We start from the raw sequence: 23,587 nt of genomic DNA on the forward strand, positions 1-23,587 counted from the left end.
GTTCTACTATCCCTACATGTCAACCCACTAGCCATCGACTCCAAACTATGTAATCCAACTTATCTTAAGCCTCTTGCCACCCCTCATAACCCACATAGGGCCTCTACTCAAATATCACTAGTTCATCAAGTACTCGTTGGTAGTAGGTCACATCTCCACTATGTGGTTGAGATATAAACCTAGATTATTTGTAAATGTATATGTACCTCCTCTCTCTTGGTTGCACCTCAGTCAAATCACTACAATGTGATCCCAAGCCCACACTTGTGTTAGAATCGCTTCGCATGTTGATGTCCTCCCCTCTCAGTAGAAAACATTGTGCAACTCATGGTACATGTTGGCTAAGATGGTGGGACCCTATGTCATCTATCTCAACCTCTGCACCATATCCATCACCAATCTACCCCATCTATAAGGGAAGCCCCTCTAGCTCATGTCTATGATCAAGGCTTGCACTATAAGAGAGCATACTATGCACTCCACTGGATATTTATCATCCTAATCCATGATCAATCGCTTCCATCCAATGTGTCTATCCAAGATAGTGGCATCCTATAATAATGTGTATAGTGCAACTCTACTATCATCTAAGTTCTGGTCGTAATAAATATTTAACACATAAGCTTGAATCAACATTCACATCAAGAGATACTACATAAACTATAACTAATGGACATGCTCATCACACTGACTGAGTCTCCATAACATGGCACACAAAGAATGTGATACACATCCTCCAGTTTGATTGTGGCCTCTCTAGTGAGCAAGTGAAAGGTGTTATGCTAACCGTGTCACTATTCTACTAATGTTGTAAGAAGGACATGGTTAGCTCCAATATGAGGCATCCATAGCAATAATCCAAACCTTATGGTCTCTAGTCTCCCTCTATCAACATCATCTAGATGTGGTACAAGTCTCAAATCAACTACCACTAGTGCCCTAATATTAAGGGTTGGGAACACCACCTATATAACCAAAACATGCATAAAATGTTAGTAATTGTTAGATGAGAATGAAGTTGATACTAAAAACATCATAACTTAATTGGTCAAGCAAGAAAATAGCACACAAAAATGATAGACAACATCAAAATTGCATAAAAACTATGAATTTTCTAACCAAGTATCATGTGATACTTTTCTCTATAGTCATGTGATACAATCTTGTTGTGCGATACTTTGTACGCTATCATGCAACAAATGGGCAGGGTCCATACAATACTCTCTAAACTGTGTGCGATACTATTTGCATGGCAGAAGTATTGCACAATAGTTTCCATAACTATAGTGTGATACTTTATAAAGTAATGCACAATTTTTTTTCAAAACCCTATCTAGCCCTAGAAAAATGTGCTAAAATTCTCATAAAATGACTTAAAATTCTCAAAATGACAAAAATTTATCTATGCTCAGTAAGGTGGAGATTAGTTGTGTAACCAACTGCACTCAAAATGGTCTTAGTGGGTTTGAACTCCTTGTTGCGCCACTGTATTCTCTCTCTAAAGCTCTAAAATATCAAAAATTAAATAAGAGAAATGATTTGAAAATTACACCTTGGACCCCTTTTATACATTTTGACTCAATTTTGATCTAATTTTTGAACTCCTCGAATTTGTGCAAAAATTGCACCCTTGGCTAATTTGAATGTCTTGGATCCGTTTTTGGGATCAAAATCTAAATCTAAATTCATCTTGATGGTTAAAATCATTTTTAAAAATTATTTCTTCTTCTGCACAATTGGCTAACCCTTTGAGGCCTAATCTTTGAATCTCGCTGGGGCATCATCATTTCTTCATTCCTTCACCATTTCTTCTCTCTTCCACTCTTCTTATTCATTTCCTTTCACTTCATTTTTCCTTTCTTCTTGCTTTGACCTAATTCTAATGCTTTATCTTTCTTGGTCAAACTTAGTCAAATTGGGGCATATATTCACTATTTGGTGGTCTCTCTTTGGTCTTAATCACTTATATGTCATCATGGACCTTACTTTATCTCTATTTGAAATTATTTATCTCATTTCTACATATCCCTTATCCCACTTCAATTTTTATCTTGAGGGAGCGGGAATACTCTATCATTGCTACACATTGTTATGGCTATCCACTTCTTAAGAGCACGTGCTTGACCTTTCCATTTTATCTTGATCTATCTATTTTCTTTGCTTGGCATATTAGTACTCGTCTTGGGTTCTGATATTGTCTCTCTCTCTCCCCCCTAGTGTTTAGTATTTCCACTAATAGACTATGCATTCAAGATCTGCTATCTCTCTACACTTCATTCTTTGGAGTTAGATCTCTCTATTTTCTTGCTTGTCTTCTTCATTCTTTGATGTAATGTGCTCCTAGATATGTGTTACTATATTTATCACACATTAGTCAAAGAGGGGAAAATGTAATCACCCAAAAATAGTCCTCTAGACTATTATTCCCCTTTCGAGCAATTTTTGCATAATTTATTAATCACTTATCTTTGATCAAATTCTCATTTTATAATTTATTTAATTTTAACCTATAGTTTGAGCACTATATACTAAGTTATTATTTAACTAAAAGGAACTTGTCCCCCTTTTATTAAACAAAAGACCCCACTCCCTACTTATCCTAAGTTGAGCATACATAAAATATTATTCCCACTTTAAAAATAAAATAAAAGGCCTTTTTGTCTCACATGGAGCACAAAAGTCAACTCTTGATTATGATTGGTGGAAATGCATGTGCACATGGATCAATCAAATTTCATTCTCCATCCTTGATTAGACCCCTCTTGCCTCATGATCTCCATCATCCATTTTTCTTTAAAAGGGAGAGATCTCTCCTCATCTAAAAATACTTATGTTTTATACTAGCATTATGATGTAGGAATCTTAGGTACCCTTTTTAGCTTATGAGAGATTGTGGCATTCTTGCACTACTTCATCATCATTTTTATTTTAGCATAATGGCACATAGTGTAGCTTTCCTTTTCATGCATTAGAATAGATAATCTAGCTTAAATAGGGGATTGTAACACTTCATTCTTGTGAGTTTAGCTTTGCATCCTACATTCTCTTAGCTTAGTTAATTTTTCATTTAATTTCCTGTAGGTTCTTGGACACTAGCACCATTTCTCTTGTCTTTCAATCTCCCATTTCATGGTGCACCTTGCAAGGGGCTGCATATCTAAGATCATTTGAGAGCCACAACACTTCATTTTCATCCTTTGTATGTCATGACTAGGGAGCTCTAAGTTGTCATTTGAGGCTCTCAATCCATGAGATACCTTGGATGAAAAGACTTAGAGAAGTGTACATTTTTGTGCATATATCCTTAAAGTTTTGATGGATGGTCGTAACTAATTGCATTTGTTTGGGGTTTTATGAAACCTTTTCAACAAACCTTTTTTTTGTGTATATTGTATATTTATGGTGGGATATGTGGATCACGGGTTGTAAATACCATTAATATTTTAAAAATATATTTTGTGCATATCCCACACTCATAGTAAACCACAAGAAAATAGTATATCAATGCATTCTATTTAGTAGTTTTTCTCCTTAATAATCTTTCATCCTTATGTTTATTTTCTATCCCATGGTGATAAAATGAATGACTTCGATCCCATTATGCATGAACCTCAAAAAAAAAACTCTTTCAATATTCATGTCTCTTCCTAAAGAACACATTCTTTAACATTTGGTTGATTGGTTATGAGTAATTATTTGATAGGTGATATAATTGTTGTGTATACAATTAACTATTTTATTTAATAAGCTTAACTATTGATTGATTTGTATTGTTGTCTTGTAACTATATATTATATTATAATTAATGTTTATTTATTTATTTTGATATTGATATTATTTATTGTTATATTCTATATTAAGAACCTGGGATATTGTCATTAGGGTTTCAAATAAAGGACATGACATTAAGTAGACTTAATTGCATAGGATCATAGGGTGATAATATAGTAATTGATTGAAATGGGTCTTCTATCATTGTAGATATAATTTAATTTACAATAGTACTAGCTTTCCAAATAATCATCACTATGAGAGTGATATTAGTTCATAGTAGAAACACTTTAATTCTAGTATTGAAGGAATTTTAGGAATGGGATCCTCAACTATACTATCATATTCATGGATATCTATTATTCTATTGAGGGACCTTACTCCCAACAGTCTCACACTTGACAAAGACCTTCTAGGAGTCACTGGAAATGTCAAAATTTGTAATGCTAAGAGTAACTTGATGAAAAATACAACATCATTCCCATCCATGAAACTATATAGATCCCAAAACATGTTCTCATGTTCTAAAAAGACACCTACAATAACAGCCAAGATGTCCACGATCTTAGGAAACAATCCTTGTCATCCTCAACATGTCACTTATGGAAGAAAATGAAAAAGCCAAGGTGGATATGCACTTGTCAAAAATACATAAGTATAAGATCCCAATGAATCAGCAGTTACATGATACTATTACCACTCCACTTTTCTCATGATATATATAATAGCACAGTGTTAGTTTCAATTTTAGAGTTGTCATTTTTTTGTTGTTGGAGGTTTCTCCCTGCTTGTGATTTCTTAATTTCATTCTAAATTTAGATACCTTCTAATTAGTTAAATTAGATGTCTCCCCCTTTCTTTTCTTATTATTTTTGTTGGTGTAATTAAATATTACTAATTACACTTTACTTACACTTACCTAGGATAATGCATTTTCATATTAGTTGTAATGTAAGACAAATAGGAGTTTGCACTTTATTTGAGAACATGTTATCTCACACCTCTCTTTGTGTGATACACCTTTGTGTTCTTATCCTCTCATTGGTTCATGTAATTTTTCATAATGGAGGATAATCCACCTTTTCTATACATGTGCTTAGTTATGGTGCTTATCACTTATATGGTATCGGAACCAAAGGAGCGCTCAGTGTTCATCGGTTAGCTATTGGAGAGGATTATTTATCTCATATTTTGGAGGACCATAATTTAGATTGAGAGTATTAGTAGTTATTAGGAGCATTTAGAGCAAGATATTACCTCACAATTACGTATGGATGGTCATTTTAATAAATTTGCCTATATTAGCTGAAATTCAAAGTTGAAGCAAAAATAATAATTGTGAATCAGACTTGAAAGCTTGATTTGCAAAATTGGAGTGATTATCAATGAAGGACTATCATGAGGTTCATATCATTTAATATATCTATGACAAAATTTTGTTCGTTGGGGAAGAAAGTCATTTCCATCATACCCTGATCCAGTATATGGTATTCCCGCCCACCCACAACTTGCATTCTCAACATGAGAGCTTGGAACAATTTTTCTTGAAGCCTAATCTATGAGCTTCTTTTTTTTTGGTTCACATAGTCAATCTAGCGCTAGTACATTTCCCAAGCTCATCTAGATTTTTCACATCACCAAATTGGGACATTCCTTTAGATAGTGGATAGCATTGTATTATCATTAGACAAAGCTTCAATTATTGGCATCACAATAACATCACATTCTACATGAGGTAGGGAATTTAGAGTTCAACAATTGCACATTCACATTGTCTTGGGCCCAAGCCCTTTGTGACTTTTTCATAGTCTAAACAATTCACATACACCTAGGCAAAATTGGTATATTTTCAAAAAAAAAAGAATTTTGCATAGTTTGCAGGCTATTAAATTTGATGCCCACTAGATTTCTATTGGGTTATTCACATTTTTTGCTTTGAAGTTCACAATAACATCAATTTTAGAGTAATTCTTGCATCAACATTTCTATGGATTTAATTTGATAGCCATTGAGGTGTCAAAATGAGCATTTTTTTTTCAGTCATGGTCATTTTACCATCAACTTTAAGATGAAATCTCTATTGATATCATTGCTATTTTAATTTATGTACCCCTCTTCATACGAGTTTTTTAATTTTGTAGTGCAACTTTGTGAGGTTGTAACTCATTCATCTAGACTCTAAATTCAGCTCTATTATTTTTAATTTTGAGCTAAATTTCCTAAATGTTTGAGGTAAATTTTTTTTTTGGATTTGGTGGACATATTTTGCAAAATTGATAGACTTTGGTGATTGTACCTTCATAATCCTAGTTTTTGCAACTTTCAAGGCTCCGTTCAGTCAGTTGGAAACATTTTTAGGTGTCATTTTATGAAAGTGCATGATCTATCATCTAATTTTTAGATTTGGTATCATTTTGGAGTAGTTTTGAGTGGACATTGTCCTTTCAAAATTTGGTCTCTTTTGGCCTATTTTGGCACTTGTCGTTGATTAGATCCTTGAGAGATCTAGTGTTTTATCTTCTTGAGTCTGCTCTACCTTCAAATTTTTTGTTGTAACCATCAAAATCAAAAGTCCACTTTGGTCCATCTTGACAAGTGATTATTGTAAATGCACTAAGTATAAAGTGTCAAAATCATCCATTTTGGGGAGGTTCTTTGATTGTTTGGGGGGTTGTCTTGAGTGATTGTTCTTCTCTTTCTCTTTTTTTTTTCTTTTTTCATCATGGGTTCTCCTAGATTTCCATTTTTAACTCCACATAATTATGCTACATGGAAAATTAGAGCATGGAGTAAAATGATGGAAAAAATGTCCAATTGGTTATATTGATGGAGTCATGGTTGCCCCAGATGATCCTGATAAACTAAATAGTAGATTTATAACAATAATGTTTCTATTGATACTTCGAGGAAGTATGTACATGATGATCTTATCTTCCATATTGATCATATTAAAATATTCAAGGAATCATGGGATAAGTTTTCTAGCTTGTATGAAAAAGTAGACAAAGCTAGGGATTTTGAACTTGATGAAAAACTCATGAGATTATATCCTAAGGATTTGCAACAATTCAAGACTACATCACCAAGGCTCATGAGCTAAGGTCAATGGTTAAGGATTGTGTAATTACCATAGAGGATGAAAGTTAATCCATAATTTGGTAACAAAAATTCCTCTAAAGTATGCACCATTTGTTTCTAGCCTCAACACTCATAAGGTGACCTTAGGTTCCTCATACACCATGCCTTTATGGAGATTTTTATGGTAGAATAGTCAAACTTGATGAGAATGTGGATTTTCAACTAGTTTTCAAAGTCGAAAGCATTGGTGGCTAGTAAAGGGGACCAAGGAAAAGGGTCTAACAAGAATTAGAAACCATGGCAAAAAAAGTCAGAACAAAAGAAATAACACTCAACCTCCTCACCATGAGAAAAGTCCAATAGTAAAGGAAAATCATCCAAGAAGGAGTTACTTACTTGTGCATATTTCAAGAAGAATGGACATGAAGAACATCATTGTTGAGAGAAGGACATAGATGAGCTCAAGAATCTCCTTAAGAAGAATCAAATAAGCCTACCTTCAAGAATGACTACTTCACCTTATTCATCACATTCAAATTTTGATAAAGGAAAGGATCACATGGGAAAAATTAAAGCCTTAGTAGCTACTTCAAGTCAAAATTTAGGGAGATGGCTTCTAGATACAAGGTCTTATCATCATATGGCATCTTCATAGTCTATGTTTTCATCATTTCATCCTTGTCATATTCCACCTATCTTGATAGGCAACCATACTTACATGAATATGATTGGGAAATGAAATATTTATTCTCGAGAGAGATACTTCAAAGCTATATTGTGTGTACCTCACCTAAGTCATAATCATCTTTTCATCTATCAAATCACTTATGAGGATATAAGGAGAACTATGGAATTCAAACCTAATTTAGTGTTTATCAGAGACATGGAGACTAGAGATATTCTTACTAAAAGGGTATTTGATCATGCATATCAGCTATACTACTTTTCATAATTTTCTCATGATGATGAAATTGATTCTTTAGTAGATTTTGATCACATTTCCACTGATGATTCAGACATTCATGAGAATTTTAGTTACTTGGGTATTCTCACATGTGATCAGGTTCTTGAGCCATCTATTTCTTCTCCTACGATTGATATTTCATCTATTTTTGTTCATGATGATGCTTGCACTCACAAATATATGGATTTAGGTGATTCAGTGCAACAAGATACTCATTTTCTTCCAGACTTAGTTCCATGGGATGACTACTTGACAGACATTTCAAGTTTGTTTGTGGAGTCCTGAAGACACTATTGATGATATTCATCTTCTCTTTTTTGAAGATGATCCTTATTTAGTTGTTACAAGGGAGCATGTTGACCCTCATCTTCATTCTCTACTTGATTTGTCTTTCAAGGTTAAGATGATGGTAGATACTTTGATATAGCAGTTGGAGGAGGTCACTTTCTCTTCAGAGAAGACACTTGAGTCTTTGATTCATGTTCTAAATTCATCCTTAGTTGATCCTAATTTTTCTTTTTCAATGGTGTGGCATGCTACACGTGATTTGGAGGAGGCATTTTTCAATATTGACATGGGGACACTTGAGCATGTTTCAAAGATTCATACATTTTGAAGTTTCTTCCTACAGATGGGGGAGGCTTCATTGATGCACCTTTCATTTTATTTCTTCCTAAAGGGAGGAATTTTGTTCTACACTCATGGAGTAGTCTCTAAATTGATCCTAGAAAATCTACTACCGATGTACACTCTCCATTGAGGAGAATATATTTGGTATGTCTTCCACTTCTCTCCTATATGGAGATTATATATTGTATATGCATGATGTATGTCATAATGGAGGGGGGGGCAGGGGGGTCTTGATTACTCCATCTATTCATGCATCTTACTTTTTCTTTTCATCTCTCTTTTTGGGGGAGGCTTTTTCCCATGTGGTTTTCCCTCTTTCTCCACTTTATGAGAGAGTGCATTGCATATATTTTGCACTTGTAGTTGGTACATGGGTACCTAACATGGCCTAGTATTCAAGACCCATTATGGATTTTCATCTAGCTTTTGTAAGCTTAGGTGCATTCACTTAAGTTTCATTCAAGAGGGGGTGTTGGTGTGATTAAATATTACTAATTACACTTTACTTAAGCTTACTTAGGATAATACATTTGTATATTAGTTGTCATGTAGAAACTTAGGAGTTTGCACTTTATTTGAGCACATGTTGTCTTGCACCTCTCTTTGTGTGATACACCTTTGTGTTCTTATCCTCTCATTGGTGTATGTACTTTCATGCATAATGGAGGATAATCCACCTTTGGTGTACATGTGCTTAGTTGTGATACTTATCACTTACATAACTCTCAATCATCTTGCATTGCCTATATATTCAAGCACATCTACATGTATTGTATCTCATTATTTGCTTATCTAGATCTAATTACCTATTATCATTTGATCAATATTGAATCATTAATTTGATCATTTCATTTGTCTCTATTTTTCTATCAATTAAGCTTCTTGATCTTGGCATTTTTATTATTTGCCTTAGACAAATTCTTACAGTTTCCTTAGCTACATTTTTCTTGTATGTGTCATGTACTTAGGTGATCATTATTCTAAAAGCTAAATATCTTGAACCATTGTGGGATGTTTGAACCACTTTGTACAAAGTTTAAAAAAGTTTGGATAGGTTCAATGAGGTTCAAGGAAGTTTTTAAGATGCTCAAAGGCAGGCCCCATGTCTAAATGATATCAAAAAATTTGTATCTCATGGAACCTCTTTGCACTCAGTTCAAATTAATTTAGAAGGGTTCACCAAGTTTTCCAATTATTACAACATGATTTATCAACATGATTAAGAGGGGATAAGTTGATTGAATTATTGTACAAAAATCATTAATTATTAAGGCTTGGGAAAGATCTTTTTTTTTTTGTGGCATGAAAAAAGAAAAGGGGAGTTGACACGAATGTGGTAATAATGAAACAAAAGGTCGAGTGTGGGAAATGACAAGTATTAATTAACATTGTTGTATGAATTTCAAAGCAATATCCTTTATCACATGGAAATCTTTATATAATTAAACATTGAGATATGTTTAATTTTATGTGCCAATTTATGAGAGATATATAATGATGAGGACTGGTAATATTTTTCTTTAATAATGAATTATGGAAGTAAAATAAAGGAGTACAAGGAGATGTTTAGAGTGACTAGGTATGAAAGGTAAATAATAATAACCTTTCTTCATGTGTGTTTCTAATATTTCTTTTTGATAATCTTGAATGGTTACCGTCTATTTAAAAGAAGATTCATGGGGTTTACACTACATTGCTTTGGTAATGTTACAAGTCTGAATTGTGAAAGTCTTGTTATAAGATATATGTATTTAAAAGGGGAGATATGGAAAGAATTAATGATAGGATGTCCAACCAAATAGCCAAGATTTTTACCCTTGAAATCATGTCAAGTGGTTTGTTACAAGCTACAACTTTTTTGCCTACAATCATGTACCCAGAACTAATTCAAGAATATATAAACCACTATGATATTAAGGCTATATGTATCAATAAAAATGATGGTGAAGTTTTAATTCCTATCAATAGAGAAACTAAAATTTCTATGTTGAAAATCACATAACATCCTTTCTCAAAGTTTACTCCTACTCAATTCCTGGCTAAGTTCAACAAATGTGTTGAAAAAAATCAATGTCATTGCAAGAAATTGGACTAAGAAATTCCATAAGGGAGGTTTTGGTCTTCCTAAAATCCTTAATAAAGATCATGTGAAGTTTTACATTCATAATTTGTTGGTGTTCCCCTAAAGCCTTTTTGTTTGCAAATTAGATGTATTTTTACATTGAAATCATCATTGAGGGTAAACAATACATGGACAAGGGGAACTTATAGTAGGTACATTGAGAGAAAAACTCAAATTTTCCCAAATGGTGAATAAATATTTTAATATATCTTCCTATCTGATGTACCGCATAGCATGTACCCAAATTTGACCAAAATTCCCATTGAACCTTGGAATAATGATATGTCTATCTATAAGGTATTGCTCCATGTTGCAAAGAAATGGGGTTATTGAGAACTATAGGAGAGTATAAAATGTATTTATGGGAACTTTGTATTTTTAATTGGCCAAAAAATCATAAAGAAGTATGTCTCCAGAAGCCTAGAACTTAATTCAAGTATATGAAAACTTTTACATCCAATTCCTTAGTTCACATACATTTGAATTGGTGGTCTCAAAAATGAATCAGTAAATTTTTTGAGGCATGGACTAAATTATTTTTTGTTGGTAGAGATATATAGACAACTCTCCCTAGTGGTTAGGAGGTTTCTTCCCAAAGAGAAATGGGAGATAATGTTCCCCATTAAGTTGGATTGTCTTATGTGCAAATCTATGAAGGATGTGACCAATATAGGTTGCGATCTATGCAATTTTGATCTCAAGTATTAATATGACATAAATGGTTTTGACAATAAAGGTTTCTCTAGATGAGCCCTAGATTTGGAGGATTAGACAGTACCAATTCTCCATCTAGAATATTTTTGGGAAGGATTCCTAGATGAGAAAGCGGTCAATAGAAGGGATTACTCTAGATTACAATTGTCTCAAATTACCACTTTGCAACTAAAAATTAATATATAAGGGATAGAGGATGATGGTTTCAATATCATTGAACCAGAGTATCAAAACTCATAAGAAGTGTCAACATTACCTATAGTACACTAGACCAAAGAAGAGGAAGATAACACTCATTAGAGGACTAGAGGCATTATCAGATAGACTGATAATTTGTTAAAACATAAAATTTTAGAAAGGGCACATATGTTTCAACCTAAACCATCTAAAAAAAGTACCCTACCTTCCCTTGTTAGTATATCTATCACATCTATCTCAATTGATGATGCAGGTAGAGACCACTTCCAAAGAAAGAAGGATGGTCTTGATGAATAAGATATTGAACCTATCATAGTTCATTATTCCATATAAGTCCAAAACTAGGTCCCAAAAATGCAGCAACATGACTACTCAAGAGACAAACTGCATAGATTTGGACAAAGAGAAAGAACTGAGTTCTCTCTCTATGGACACTGAGCAATTGAGTTAAGATAACAATGTTTCCCTAGTGCTAGATACTATGATTACCCATGTGAAGCTTGTTAAGGAGAAGACTAAATCTAGTTCTTTACCACAATGGATAAAAAACTTTATGAGAAAGAAACATGGCTTGGTACTAGTCTCTATACCCATCTTAGTCATGGTGATTAAATCTAAGGTAAAAACCCCTAAACCCAAGAAGACAAAGAAATCTAAAAGATTGGTGATAGATTCAAAGGCTAGTAGGGTGACTATAGAGGTTACTACCTAGAAACCTAAATAAGGAACCCTAGAATTAGATGTTAATAACTTTGAAATGACTACAGTGTATCTAGGAGTTCGACAAGGATGCTAAGAACCACTTGTTTGAACACTCTACATAACACATGTTGACACAATCTTAGAAGGACAACTGAGATAATAAGGAGCTAAAGAAAATTATTGTAGCTATGGAATAATATATTGACTCATTCAATAATTTTGGACTCTTTCCCTTGGTTCAAGCACTAGAGGCCTTTGACCCTAATTCTCTTGATAGTAAGATAGATTCAAAGGGGTAAAATGCTAGTTGTAGCAATGGATGACTATATTAGTGAAATAATCAAGGATGGGAGCAAGTTTATTTAGGAGTCCAATATCATGTTCAATGATGTAGAGGCATTGCTTGGGGATACACAAACATATAAAAGAAAATTGGCTATTGTGGTCACCCTGATTTCAGAGGTTGAAAGGTATGGAATGTCCAAATTCCTAGCTAGGAATTCATTAAAACTAGTTGATGAATGTATGTTATACATCCTCAAAAAGAACATAGGATAGGGAAACTCCATATTCAAAGTTACAATTGCTGGAGTCCAAGTGATTGAAAGAGAGATAAAGGAAATGCATTATAATATGATAAAAGAGGTGAATATCATCAATCCCACAAGCATATTGTAGTGTGAGGAAGGTGATCAAGACAAACAAACTCTAGTAAAAGTCTACATAATAACCATGAGAGCTATCAAGGAGGAAAATAACCCAACAACAATTGATTTCACTAGGATCACATAGGTCAAATCTATGTTATGTCTCTATGTAGATCAATTACTCAAGTATGTTGATAGGATATTGAAACAACATGTCCAAGTAGTTGGTGATATGAAGAAGTGAACTGGGTAGTGGTGGTGGTGGTGGTGGTTGATGTTGTGTATGGAGGATTGTTTGCAGTTGAGTTGGTACTATGGGAGTGAAAATAGGTATGTCAGAAACATACATTTTTTATTAACACCCATGGTGTAGGTGGGAATGATGTCAGCATGCCCTAGGTGATTGCAAATGGATGGTAGTAGTTCTAGATGGTAGAATGAGTTGAGTTGCAGAACCCATAGGTGGCATACATATGGAGTATTATGGCATTTATGAGCCTTGTTGAAATGGGATTGTGGTCTTGCTAGCAGGCAGGATGTTGGCTGCAAATGTGGTTTGTTGGGTGGAGATACTTTGGCCAAGTGTTTGGGGGATAGTGGGCCCTACAATGTTTAATAGTATGGATACATTTTGGGTAAGAACATCAATGGTAATGAGAATATTTATGGCTATGGCTTGTAGCATGGTAGTTTGGTGTGATGTTATATGGATCAGTGACAGTGTGATAGAAGATGGGTTTTTTTGGGGGATGGGGGCACTAAGTTGGGTAGATCTTACAGTTAGGTCTACAAATTTTTGTGTCATTTATTGGAGTTCTCCACTAGGAGTATAAAGAGGTTAATTAGGATCTATGGGTCCCAATGATGTTGGCATTCCAAAAGGAGGATGAGTGGGATCTGTAATAGTGATGGGTGGTGGTGTTCTCCCAATGTCAAATTCCCTAACATTATCTCTTTACAAATTATCCATGATAATATATATTCCTATCAATGATGGTATTGAAAAATGTTGCATTCCCAAGTTGATCCATGAATTTCTTTATAGAAGATGTTGTAGGTTGTGAACTTATGATGTTTTTAGTACTTGCTCTTGGATTTTGAGGTATCGGTTCATGCATGACAATGGAGATTTTAGGGTCAAGCTATGGACTAGAACTACTAGGATTAGGATCTATATCTCTTTTCTCCCTTTTGTTTTGATTGAGACATATGGTTGGTGGCATGAGATATACTACACTTAGGTTTAGGAACAAGAATGATATGAAGGTGGATGTAGATTTTAAGATTAAATATAAGGTATTTTATTGGTGATGGGATGACGTAAATTTTATGATGCAATGAGTTTCTAAAAAAAAAAATGGTGACCAATGCAATACTACATAAGACATAGGGATGATTCAAAGGATGATGGTAGAGGATTTAGTTCTAAGGTCATGATGCCCATATGACCATAAGGATTACTATGGTATCAAAGGTTGATGAGATTCTATCTGTGTGGAAGCTTCAAGAGGATGGTGGATATCTCAACCTAGGGTAGACTAGTGAACTTTTTAGAGATGTGGGATAATCAAATGTGGAGCCTAGCATATAGAACAAGGTGATGAGGGACACAAGTTACAAGATAAACTACCCTAGATGTATGTGTTAGTAAAAGGGGTAGTCATAATGATGTGATGGATGTATGATTTAGGATAGATGATTTCTAGGACAATGATACCAAGGCTAGGATATGGTGGAGAATTTTATTCAAGATGTGATTGAGCATGGATTTTAATATGTTATAAATATTATGGATCTAATAATTCTTAATGGATGATGACCTATTTGGTAACTTCTAATAAGAACTCTAAGGTGAAATACTACAAAGTGTATGAGGAAGAATATGGAATCTAATCATAATGATTGTAGCTCATGTAGTCGATAAACTCGTGATTGACTTCTCTCCTAAGGGTTGTGTTCTAGACTTTATCATCCCACTTTGTTTGTAAGGCTACTACGATGTTGTCTTTCTCAATTTGGAGTTCCTTTGCAATTCTTGGTTTAGGTGTTGATTTTTTGTGTTCTTCTTCTAGTTCTCTATATGCCAATGATGGTTTAAGCTTAACTTTTTTGAACTTAGGTTTGGTCTTATCCGTCATGGCGACTCAACTTGACTTCTTTTTGGTGAAAAAACTTTCAAATTTAGGTAGTGACTATGATAAGTATACCCTAACTTAGGTTGGATAACAAGTTTCTTTTAGACCTATACTTGGAGTTATTGTGAATGAACTTGCTAATAACCTATTAGTAGATAATAACATAAATTAGATGACAAGTTTCTTTTAGACCTATACCTAGAATTATTGTGAATGAACTTGCTAATAACCTATTAGTAGATGATAAAAATTTATGATTAAAATAGGTCAAGTGAAAAAACAATCCCTCAAAGGATAAAGCAACATTGAGGGAGATAAACAAGTGATTTCTTTTGGCAAAAGGATTTGAAATAGAACCAATAGTGTACATTTTCAATAAATGTTTCTTACGAGGTCAATCACAATACAAACACTTTAAGCGTATGCAATCCCTATAGCTGAATTTGGTAGCAATATAGTATTTGTAGGCCTACCACATAGAGCTCTCATGATACTTTCTATTTTTAGTGTGGTATTTCCCTCTAAGTCGAAGTATTGAGTTTATACAAGATTCAATTGAAAAACTTACACGTGAAGGAACTTTAAAGGTATTGAAAACAAAAGCCCCCTTTCTGTGGGGTCAATGACTCTTCAAGATGAAGCCTAAGTAGCCTTATGCTTATACTAGGGAAAATACAAATGTTAGGTAACTTCAAAGAAACCTTATATTCTCTTATACTATGAATAAATTACCAAGGATAAAAAGAGTGTCTTTCAATAATTGGTTCTTTATAATATTTTGTGTGCCTTCTCAATCAATTATACATGTGTGAATCACTAAAGAGCATGGGTGACCATGCAAAAATTGTAGGAATATCTACCTACCTTAGGCTACCATTGAGACACTTCACCTAATCTTGAGGGATATACAAGAGATTACCTCATTTTTTATATATATATCAGCCAAGGAATTATCAGTTTGACATCATTCTCTAGTGGGGATGGACATTTCTCAAAGGATAGATCTCTTTATAAGTTCTCCTAAAGTTGTTGTGAATGATCTTGCTAACAAATTTTTTATTCAAATGTCACTTAATTAAATGGATCTATTTTTAAAAAGACAAATGATCTTGTAAAAATGTTTCTTGAGAAACACTCCTACAAACATATCAAACACTTGTTGATTCCAAATTGAGATTTTATCTACCAATGACAAAAGACACTCTGATTATCATGTGTGGTTCATTTTTTGAAACCAAATGCATGTGTGCTTGAAAAGTAAATATGAAATCTTAAAACTGTAGACACCTAAATTTGATTACATTGCTTTGGTAATCCTATTTAGTTATCTCTAAAGGCATCATTAATTAAATTCCTATTTAATTAATCATTTACCATCCCCTAGCTGATTAATTTAATTAATCATCTATAGTCCTAATTGATAAATCAAATAACCTATTATTTATCAATTAAATCCTATTCTTCTATCTAATTCCAAAATCCCCATTTATTAAATAAACCTATTTGATAAATAAAACCCTCAAATCTAAAATCCCCTAACTTATTCCTAAACCCTCTTTTTAGCCTACTCCACCCCATCCACCCATACTAACTAAGCTTGGTCACTAACTCACCCACCCTCATGAATTCCATCCACTTGCAAATCTCTAACAAGCTTAATCTAATCCTAAACCCAAGCCTAATCCACCCCCTAATGTTGTCACATTCCCTAAGCAGGCTTAAGACTTTCTTAAGCCAAGGAAAGTCAACAATCTCAACTCCCTCTAAAATATCCCAACCACCCAACAATGAATGCTCTTACAAAAGCCATAAAGACTCTTACAAGCTCTTACAAGCCATAATGAAGGGTCTTTATGAAGATATTATCCTTTGAGCCTCCTTTGTTGACTCATGCTTCCCCTTTCCTCCATCCACTCACCTTGTGACATGTATCACTCTCTGATTGGTGCTAAACAAGCACAATCCATGTGCTCCCTTTTGAGTGCATCCTAGCCCTCCTTAAGCTTTCATCTTTCCTTCCATCTTAGCCCTCCATCTCTCAAGCCCTTAGCCTATAAATTGAATCCCCTCCCAAGCCATTTCATCACAATCTTGGAGCTAAAGTTATAATGCCCTTTTGAGAGCCAAAATCCATCAACCATACCCTTATGATGCCAAATTGAGAGCTCACAAAGCTACCAATTTGCCATTTTTCATCTCCATTGAAGCTAGTTTTTGGGAACCTTGAGCATACATCCCAATCTTTAGACCCATCTACCAAGCAAGGAGCTAAATCCCATTGGGAGAGGCCATTCATTTGGCTCACATTTCCAATTGGGATTTCCTCTTTAGTCTCTCATTTATGTTATGGTTTATATGCTAGTTAATGCTTTTATTTTTGAATAGATTAGTATTACTTGCTAACATATTTCTCATATACATTTTGGCACGTCCGGTGGGACCCCACTATGGGTCATTTAATCATCCATTTTCATCTATATGTTTTTTTTTCTAACCATCTAATGTTTGTTGTTGTTTGAGTGTGTTGTAAGGTGTTTTTCTTGTTTTTGCAGGTTAAAGAATGCACTTAGGAAGAAGAAATACCATCTAAAAATCCAAAAATAGCAAAAAATTTTAAAAAATTGCATTTTTCAACTTTTTTCGTGCATTGTCGTCTCCGCAGTTTAGCGTCTGCACCTGCAAACTATCGTCTTCGTCGGCTACTTTGTCGTCTGCACAATCAAATCGACGTCTCCACAGCTTGGTGTCTCCACCTAATTTTCTGTTGTCAGTGCCGCCACTAGACTGTCGTCTACGCATCCTCAACTTTCGTCTTTGCAGATCTGCATCTCTGCCAGCAACTCTGTCGTCTCTGCAACCTATTTTGTCATCTTCACCGCCGCCAACCCAAATCGTCATCTGCAAAAATCCGTGTCTGTGCAAATCGACATCTCTGCTTGTCACCTATTTTCTGTGCCACAAATCTGACCTGTCGTCTCTGAATACTAGCGTCTTCGCATTTCAGCGTCTCCGTAGTTTGGCATCTCCACTTGATAGACTATCGTCTTCGCCTATTTATGTTGCATTTCTGTTTTAAAATATTTATTTCTACACTTTGTAGGATTTAGACCATTTTAAGCATTTTTACACATAGGAAAAACAACAAAAAAAGTTTTTAAAAAATTTTCCATAGTTAACCTTTCCTTTTTTTTGAAGATTTTGGTGACTAATCAATTTTCTTTTTTTGTCTTATTGTAGGTTGGAGCAACTTTTTGGGTGACTAATCATGTTTTTTAGGTTTTTTGTGGAATGAACTTGCATATTTAAACACATTTTTTCTTTGAATGTATGTTGCTCAAACACAATCTTGAATGCAATGGTTTAAAATAAATCTTTCTTGGAATGCATGCTTAAAACAACAAATCCAATCTTGAATGCCAAGGATCAATTAACCATTGCAATCTCTCACACTTCCAATTTGGGCTTAAAACACTCTAACACAATCTTGAATGCCTAACAATCAATGAACATTACATGGTTTTGATGCATCTCAATGACACTCGCTTTTCTTACGTTGACGAATTCTCAATTTTCATTATGTTGACGATGCTATCAAGTTGGAATGAACATTGTATGCCATAATCATGAGTGTCTTTAATCATAGCTTACAAAATCTAAATCATCAATTGGAAAAGAACTCTGCTTTTTAGTCTAAGGTCATACAAGTCTTCTCTCCCCTTATCATCTTTCGAGGCCATCTTGGGTGCATAAGATTAGGATCCAAAACCTTGTTTCTCTTTTTAGGAGGCTTGCTTGGGGATCTCATCACCCCTTGGATGACCTCAACTCCAGCGTTCCAGTGGAGTATAAGAATCAGGAGGTGAATCGAAAGACACCTCTCTTGGAATCAAAATTTTGTCACTCGGGCTAAGCCTCAAGAAACTTTATACCCTTGAGAAGTGAAAGAGGAGAAGTGTGTTACCGCTCCTCTCGGCTGTGTGACATCTTTTTGGTTTCATCTATGGATATGGGCCTCATGTACCTTGCGTATATCGAGGACTCCCTAGCTAAACCAAATTTCATCCTTGTACAAAGCTTCCTAGGATGTTGGTGTGTTTGACGTTCTTGCTCCAAAATTTTGTCTGCTTGTTTGTTCATAGCTTTTGAATGAATGTTTGCCAACTTTGGTCAAAATTTCAAAAAAGTAGAAATCTCCCAGCTCAAGGCATACTTAGCGTAGTCACTACCTCATCAGAAGATCATCCAAGCTCCCCCGCTGCAACCAAATCCATCTAGAACAATCCCAAATCCAAGGTCTCTCCAAATCATCCCCCCTAGCCAGCTAGAAACCCAATCCAAAATCTCACCCAAGCCTTTAAAGAGTTGTTGTCACTCTGCTAGAATTTTCTATCCAATCAATCTGACCAATCCACTAGCCTCACCAAGGTTATCCCTTTGACAGAGCTTTGTCTAGGGTAACTCGGCTTTGTCACTTGTATCCCTCATCACCTTGAGCTAAAGGTTGGGATCCACAAGTGGTCAATCTCGTGTCATGCCCATAGGATCATTAGTCTATCCTTAAGCTGACACAATCTCCACCAATCTTGCACATAGGAAAGCAAAACTCTCACTTTTTGATAGCATGCCCTTGAAATCTTCCATCCACAGGAAAGCCAAAAATCTCCATCCAATCCTCCTTAGGTCTGTCATACAGCTTTGACTCTCCCTAGGAAATCTTTCATCAGCCAATCCAAAATCTGAGCTTAATCCAAATCCGACCATGAGCTTTCATTTTCATCCATATGCAAGACCCCATCCCCATCAAACTCATCGTCAAAGCATGAAGTACCAATCCTATCATGATGTATTTGGTCGTATTGTCCTTGCTCCTGCCACCTCCTATTCCAATGATGATGAAAATATTGTTGACTATGAAGGGTATCTTGAGAGCCTTAAAAACATTCCACCAACCATCCCCCAAAATCCAAGAGTTATTCCAAACTATCTAGTCATGCCATTTGATGTCCTAGCTTCTCCTCCATCACCCAATCAACCAAGCTTCCAATCCTCCACCCCCATCACACTAGCTATTCCTGTCAATTCACCTCCACCTCCGACACACAAGTCTCCAAGGAATCTCCTAGAAGAAATACAAGAAAAGTAGCCTCCAATAGTTGGTAAGCCATGTCAGCTAATCCAACCATGTGAAGTAGTCAATGACGAAGCTTCCCCATCCATAATGTCGCCTCCATCTCCCATAGCTACCATCCCCATACCATCCATCAAATTGCTTAAAATCCTTCCACTTTCCACAAGCATCAAAATCCCACCACCTATCAAATCCCTTCAAATCCTATCCATATCACCTCCAAGCATTTCCCAAATCTCCCGAAATAACCCTTATGCATCCATCTTCTACTCACACATCTCCACTACTGAATCTCCCATCTATCCATCCACTGCCTTTGAAGAGTCCATCCCTTCACCTCCTATCACACCATCCACTCCAAAACAATCCTATCAAGATCCTGCCCAAAAGCATGTTGACATCCCCCAAAGCATAAATGAAGATATCCTCGTACCATGTCTTCCATCCATAGCGTAGTCACCATCCCCTCCATCTCCAAAAACTTAAGCCATACCTCCTCTACTGAAGGATATCTTTTCATCCCATCAGCTAAATCAAGATCCTATCCTCCCATCTCCTCCACTCCATGCTTCCATCTTACCACCTATTCAAGCTATTCCACCATCTATAATCTACCCTCTTGGTTCACTTACATTCATCCATGGTGGCCTCCTCTCAGCAGAAGAATTAAGAATAGTATCTCCCCATTGCAGTACATCTGATAAAGCACTTCCACCACTTTCTACAAACAAAAAGTATCCTTAGCTAGTTCAAATACTCAATCGATGGCATTATCAAGGTCAAGGTTTAGGACCACAAGAGCAAGGAATCAAAAAGCCTATTATTGCACAAAAGAATCTAGGATTTCATGGTCTTGGATATGTATCCAAAGGGTCACCATCTAAAGGTGTTGGTACACCACACCCCCAAACCAAGCCTATCTCTAAGCCCACCATGCCAGCCTCCCATCACTCCTTCAAGAAATCTTATGTCATCCCCCCTCCACCATCTTTACAACCTAAAACATCCTACCATATCCCCCCTTCATCCACTAAATCCATTTTGGGGCCCTATGTCCCAAAATCTACCATCCTCCATCCTCCTATCAGCCATCCTTCAAATCCTATTCCATCCATTCATATGCAAGATCAACAAAGGCACATATCAGGGCACATCATCCATCACCATCCCCCTACACGCTCTCCCATATCCTCTCCATCTCACAAAGCTTCTCCTAAACATCTTCCCAAAGCTTACCATAGCAATGTAAATGCCAACTTCAAAATGCATAAAGCTAAAAATCCACATCCTAGGCAATCATATGTCTATTCTAAAAGACATACTCCAAAAAGGAAAAATCCAATCAAAGAATGAAAAACAATGCAAAAGCCTATGAAAAGAAAATCCAAAACCATGTGGATCCCAAAGAAAATAGTTGAAACCCAATGCATAATGGCATCCACCATTGCTAATCCCCCATCTAGTGCTTTGTGTCCCCCATCTCCTAACTCCATCTAGGGTGCCTATATCCCCAAGCGCGCTCCCAAAAATCCACCATCAAGCCCACATCTACCATCTATCCCCCATATGCTCTTTTCACACCTGTCCCAACATGTGCCAATGTTGATCCTGCAAACATCTCCATCTCATGCTCCTTTCCAACCTTTTCATCCCTCCATCCCCTACCATCAATCCCATCTAATCCAACCTATTGCATAAATCACACATCCAGTGTACCAACAGCTAGCAACAAAATTGAACATTCCAATAGCTAGTGAAAAATCCTAAGAAAAAAGCCAGAAATAGCTGAAGAAAGCCAAAATCATTCCAGCTAAGTCTAAAGTAAAAATGTCAAAAAAATAAAGAAAAAATAATAATAAAGCATTCACTGGTGAAAACTTGGCAATTCAAGCGCCTTGGACAAGTACCATGATGAAAACTTGGCAAACAAGTGTCATGCGTAATCCAGCCATCCCCAGGTTAGCCTATCATCCTCATGATTTTGGTCATCTCTTGACATCCAACTCCATCTTCCAATCTATCCACCTATCCTCCATCCTCCATCTTCCATCTATCACCATCCACTTATCTCCTGCAGCTTCAGCCAACCATCCTAGCTATCATCCATCTCCCTAGCCCCTTTAGCTTTTTCCATCCTAGCTTCAATCCTATCACATCCATTGTAAGACCTTCTTCCACATGTCATCTTCTGACTAGGGGCATTGTATTCCTTGGAGATCTTGTCTTGTCCATCCTCCCTTGTCATTGGTATCTAGCTCTAGGCTATCCTCATGCAAACCCAATGTCATCTCTTTATATCCATCATAATCCTCGCTATCTACTGTCCTATCCAGCCATCTCATCCTGCTCCTCTAGCTATCCTTGGCCACAAAATCTCTCATCATCATTGGGATACATCCTCCCCAAATCCATATCTTCCGTTATCACCTCATCCTTAGCTTCTGCATCTTGCACAACATCGAACCATCCCGCTATCCTATCATCCTGAGCTTTTGCCTGCTTGTAACTATCTTGGTCAACTTTAGCTTGTAAATATCTTGGTTCGTCATCTTGTACATCCTCTTTAGCTTAGTACCATTGTATCTATCCAGCTTTTGTGTCAATTTTTCCTTGATCAACATCTTGCACACATCGCACAAACCCTTGGTTAGTTATTTCAATGCATCCTTTAGCTAGATCTTGTGTCACCAAAGTGTTATCCTTCTTAGTTCAGCTTGCCAGATGCACCACTCATCCAGATCCATCAGCTTAGGTGCTCTTCGATAGATCCTTGTAGGATATAGCTTTCGTCATGTCTGATCTTGGTCCGTTAGTACCTCGTCCCACCCATCTCATTGGCAAACGGTTCTCTTTTGGATTTTTTTCTTTCTTTTGATTTGGAATCTTCCCTTTTGGGTCTTGAAGTATCTTTTCCAAGCAATCTCCTTGTTCCCTCCTCAAGGTTGCCACGATCTTCCATATCATGGTATGCTGCAAATGGGGCAAATAGAGTGTAAGGTCTTGATCAAGTCTTTCGTTTGTTTTTCTTTTCTGCTTGTGGGTTACCCAGTGTTGGTTCCACACTGCTTACTATGGGATTCATGTGTGATACTGGGGCAACCCTTGTGTGTTTGTTTCGAGTCAGTTTGTCAGTCCTCTAGACAGTTGGTGAACAGGCCTTGATGTTCTTGGTAACCTTGGCAATTAACCAATAGTCCTATAGCAAATCTAGTGCTCAACTGCATGGTGGTACTTCTTTTTGAAGTATCCCCCCGCTCAAAAAGCTTCAATGGTTTTCCTTCATCTCCATTATCCCCCATCCATATCTAGCATCTGTCTCTCCTACCCCAACTTATGCATCAATATCTCTTTGAATTGCTCCTCACGCTTAGCTTTAGAGATCCACAATCCTAGTCTTAGGGATCCACCAATCAAATCAATCCACCAAGCCTCATCTTTTGAGATCCACAATCCTAGTCCTAGGGATCTCCAAAAACCCATATTCTGCCAATCTGACTC

General features: G+C 36.0%; 1 pseudogene; it reads right to left on the reverse strand.

Annotated features, from left to right (window-relative positions):
• Positions 1-17,859, reverse strand: part of LOC149552430 (potassium channel KAT1 pseudogene) — a 37,222-nt pseudogene extending 19,363 nt beyond the window's left edge.
• Positions 17,860-23,587: the final 5,728 nt, after the last annotated feature.

Source organism: Cupressus sempervirens, chromosome 6 (assembly GCF_028749045.1).
Source record: "Cupressus sempervirens isolate cs-2001-9-10 chromosome 6, ASM2874904v1, whole genome shotgun sequence".
NCBI lineage: Eukaryota > Viridiplantae > Streptophyta > Pinopsida > Cupressales > Cupressaceae > Cupressus > Cupressus sempervirens.